The sequence below is a fragment of the Prionailurus bengalensis genome, chromosome C1, assembly GCF_016509475.1.
Source record: "Prionailurus bengalensis isolate Pbe53 chromosome C1, Fcat_Pben_1.1_paternal_pri, whole genome shotgun sequence".
Taxonomy (NCBI): domain Eukaryota; kingdom Metazoa; phylum Chordata; class Mammalia; order Carnivora; family Felidae; genus Prionailurus; species Prionailurus bengalensis.
In genome coordinates, this window is record NC_057345.1 from 112150317 (window position 1) to 112155272 (window position 4956).

The following is a 4956-nucleotide window of genomic DNA, read 5'->3' on the forward strand; positions in this document are numbered from 1 at the left end:
GCAACCTGAAGGGACCTCTTATTCTACAAGGCACCCCCCTCCCCTCTTCCCCCGCCCCCCGCCCCATGAACTCTGGCCCTGCCTGGCAATCGGCACACGCTGAAGAGCTGGAGTGCAGGTCAGGTGGATAACTGCTGCTCAGCTCTCCGTCTCATGAACAGAGGGACAGACAGACCTTAGGAGCCTCCTGAGGTGACGCAACAGGAAGCAGATGGCAGGGACTATCAAGCGTTCTTACCAAAGAAATGGAAATTGTATTGGGGAAGCCTGTAGGTTTACTACCAGCTCATAGGAAACACAGAGGATCAGGTTCAAACTCCAAGACAGTTACCATATGGTTTCACTCATAAGTGGAATCTAAAAACAGAACCCAAATGAGTAAACAGACCAAAAGCAGAATTGGACCTAGAAATACAGAGAACAAACCGGTGGTTGCCACAGGGAAGGGGTGGGGGAGGGGCAAACAATGGGTGAGGGGGTGCGGGAGGTCCAGGCTTCCCATCATGGCATGAATAAGTCACGGGGACAGAGCGCACAGCCTAGGGGATATAGTCTGGTTCTGTGATAGTGTATGCTGGCAGACGGTAGCTATGCTTGTGGGGAGCACAGTATAATGTATCAACTTGTCCAGTCACTGCGTGGTGCACCGGAAACTAAGGTAACATTGTGTGTCGACTAGACTCAAATAAAAAAAATGGTTTTGAAATGAAAAAAAAAAAAATAAAGTGGCCCTTAAATGGAAAAATTAATAAATAAAATACACAACAACTTAAAAAAACAAAAACAACCCCCTGAAAAAACAACTCCAAGCAGATGCAGTCAGTAGAATCCACAATATAGTGAGGTCTACGACCAATAAGTCCATTTTTTTCAGCAAATAAGTGACAAGGAAAAAAAAAGAGGAAGGGGCCTGTTGTAGATTCCGAGAGATTTAAGCAACCTATTGACCACACGTGATGCCGGGTTTGGTTTGGATCCAGATTCGAGTAAACCGCTTGTACAGAAACATTTAAGAGACAATTAGGGAAATTTGAACACTGTATTTGATGATATTAAGGAATTACTGGGGTGTTGTGGTGTGATAGTGGTAGTTCTCACATTAAAACGAGGGAGAGAGATACCAATGGTATCTCATTTATGGATGAGCTGCTGTGATGTCTTGGGTTTGCGGTAAAACAGCACCGTTGTGGAGGGCCGGTGATGTGGGGGCAGAGGTGGAGGGTGCGGGGAGGGTGAGGTGAACCAAGGATGGCCCAGTGTCAATAACTGTTGGAGCCGGTGAAGGTGGGTGGAGGATTGGTGACACTATTCCCTCCACTTTGTGTATGTGTGTGAGCATTTCCATAATAAAAACCTGTCTTCAGAGGCCAACGACCGGATTAATAACCTTATAGTTCACTTCTTTTTCATGACTATTCACTCACCAGCCAAACTGACTATAAGCTAGCTTCTTCAGGGAGCCACACCTCTTCTTTCAATGAGTGTCAGAGATGATTGATTTAACTCACTATGGGACAGCCGCTGTGCTGGGATTCAGGGGACCTGGTGGCCTGGGGTCAGCCAGCTTTGAGAGCTGGGGACAGATCTGGAGCTGAGCAGAGGACACAAGTGGGTGAGAGCTCTGGGTGTGAGACCACAGAGTGGGAGCGCCTGCAGAGTGCGTCCCCTGCCTCAACATTCTCCAGCTCCAAACTCCATTTCTTTTCTTTAAAAAAAAAATTTTTTTTAAACGTTATTTATTTTTGAGAGACAGAAGGAGACAGAGTGAGAGCAGGGGAGGGGCAGAGAGAGAAGGAGACACAGAATCCGAAGCAGGCTCCAGGCTCTGAGCTGTCAGCACAGAGCCCCACGCAGGGCTCGAACTCCCCAACTGTCAGATCATGACCTGAGCTGAAGTTGTATGCTTAACTGACTGAGCCACCCAGGCGCCCCCTAAACTCCATTTCTAAACATGTGCCGGTCAAGTAGAAGGGGTCTGTACCTCTGTACCTGGCAGGGCTGCGAGACGACTGAGGTGCCTGGTACCCAGGGAGAATCAGCTCAAAGCTGCCCCATTTCCTTTCTCCAGCGAGCAAGCAGGGCCCCCAGCACGGACAGTTGACGGGAGGAGGCTGGACGTCCTCCAAACTGAAGGGAAGCTGAGCAGCCAAACACCAGGAAGGACCAAGGGCCCCGGGCTGCAGGACCTGTGGGCAGCCCTCTCCCAGCCTGGGGTTCCTGTTCCATGAGGTGTGTGATGGGCTTGGCCGGTGACAGGTGCCCTGACCCAAGGTCACTGCTGGAAAAGAAAAAAGTCTCCAGTTACTTTTAGCTACCATATGGCTCTCGTTTAGTACTGAAAATATCCAGTCCCGTGTAAAGAAAACGTCCCTGAACTTCACTCACAGCCAAGCCCTCTGCACCCTCAGCTCTGGGCAGCTCAGGGAAGCCCATGGAGGGACGGACAGGTCGGTGTTTGTCTCTCCTGCCATGTCCTGAGTCTGGAGGTGGCAGAGGAACAGGAGGTGGTGGGAAGGGGAAGGGTGGCTTCTGCCTTTAGGCCCTTTGGGCCTGAGCAGACATGCAAAGCTGACTCTCACTCCTCGGGCTTTCCTGATGAGGAACCTCCAACTGTCGCTCCAAGAAGCAGGCAGTGCCCCTCCTCCAGGTGGCTTCTTACAAGTGCCCCCCGGCCCTGGGGCACACGGGGTCCACTTCTGCCTGGGTCCCCTGGCCCCTCCAAAGTCTCCCCTTGGGCAGAATCTAAGCCCCCTGCCAGACTCTGTTGTCCCTGTTCTTGATGGACACAGTTGCTTCCCTGTGTGTCCGGGCTTGTGTGGGGAGTCTTTTGGGGGTGAGCCGGGCACCAGTGCCGGTACCCCACAGCCTGCAGGCAACGAGCGTCAGCTCCCTCTGAGTGGCTCACTCAGGCTGGGGTGAGGAGGTAACCCCAGGCAGGGGTTGGGTGAGCCGGAGTGCGGGCTGCTTGTCACCTGCTGCCTCAGCTCAGAGAGACACAGTCCTGTTGCCTTGGTCACAGCTGCTCTCACAGAGACCTTGTTATGCACCTTCCACAGGACTCCAGGAAGCCACTCGGACTGGTCCTAGCTGACACCGGGGACAGGACAGGCCCATACTGGACAAAGTGGCAGGCATGGCTGTCTGCTCCAGCGCTTTCTTACTTTTGTGGATAAGGGTCAGAGCTGTTACCTGGAACAGGCCCTCTGAGCCCTGTCTGGAGTGGAAAGGGGGCCACTTACAGCCTGCCTGTTGTCATGTCTTCTAATTCTATGACCTTTTTTTTTTAAGATTTTATTTTTAAGAAATCCCTACACCCAAAGTGGGCCTTGGACTTGTAACCCTGAGATTGAGTGTCTCATGCTGTACTGAGCCAGCCAGGAGCCCCTCTATGACCCTCTCTTGATTTAAATTGCTAATTTAATTATATCATGATCTGTATGATGTTGTTGAAACTTGCTCTGTGGTCTCAGACAGGGATAATGTTTTTAAATGTTGCATGTGTGCTTGTTGGGTGCAGGGCTCAACATATGTCTTATTAGGCCCGGCTTGGTGTTGTGTTGTTGAGAACAGCTGTCTGCCTATTAATGTCTGAATGCCAATTATTGGAAATGCTGTGTTCAAAATTCCCAGCACAATTGTGGGTTTATCAGTTTTTGCCTAATATATTTTGAGGTCATGTTATTAAGTGCATTCAAGTAAAGTGTTTTATTTTCCTGGTGAACCATCCATATGTCATTACCATTATTATCACTAATCGCCTCCAGGCACTTTTGCCTCAAAGTGCATTTTCATCTGCCATTTACGTAGCTACTGCAGCTTTATTTTATTGCCTGGCATTTCTGTTCCTTGTTATTTCCCTTCTACCGCCCCGGCCCCCGCAGTTCTTTTATTTTCAGTCTTGCCATGGTCTTATGTCCTGGATGTATCTCTTGTAAGTGCAACATAGCTGGATTGAAAAACAGTCCCATTTGGTTACCTCTGTCATTTGACTCTTTTTAAGTAGGTTTCATGCCCATCACGGAGCCCAATGCAGAGCTTTAACTCACAACCCTGAGATCAAGACCTCAGCTGAAATCAAGACTCGGATGCTTCACTGACTGAGCCACCCAGGCATCCCCCATCATTTAACTCTTAACATTTCTTGTGATCACGGATACATTTGGATTTACCTTACGTTTTATTTTGTGCTTTGTGCTTAACTTCTTCTCTCCCTCCTTCTTCTTTGATTTTCCTTTCCTGACGTCTTTTATGATTTGAGTTTTCGTTCCCTTTCCCCTCTCCCCTGGCTTGCCAATGATGCATTCTCTTCCTACTCTTTTAATGATTATCCCTAAACTTTTTTTTTTAAGATTTTATTTTTAAGTAATCTCTGCACCCCACATGGGGCTCAAACTCACAACCCCGAGATCAAGAGTCACACGCTCTACCGATGGAGCCACCCAGACTCCCTTTCCCCTAAACTTTTAACGTTCATACTTTACAAAGTCTGCAATTAATCTGCATCTCCACCTTCTCCTCGAAATGCAGGGACATCGGCAGGGTTTAATTCTGACCCCATGTTTCTGTCTTACCTGTTTCCCTTGCCCCATGTTTTAGTTTCACCTTTTTACATCCACATTATTTACTATCATAATTATGATTTTATAGTGTTAAGTACTCATTTAGATTTATATATTCACCTGGTTCTTTGTCATCCATTTATTTCCTGCATCTCAGATCCTTTTTCTGGTTTTAATTTCTTCGTTCTGAAGTACATCATTTAGAAGTTGTAGCTGTCAAGATCTGTTAGTGGTATACTAGGGATGTTAGTCGACATGATTGCAGTTAACCCTGCCGTCTGGCATATTTGAAAGTTGTCAAGAGAGTAGGTGCTAAGAGTCCTCATCACAAGGAGAAAACTCTTTTTTTCTTTCTTTCTTTTATTTTTTTGTATCTATAGGAGATGAGGATGTTAAC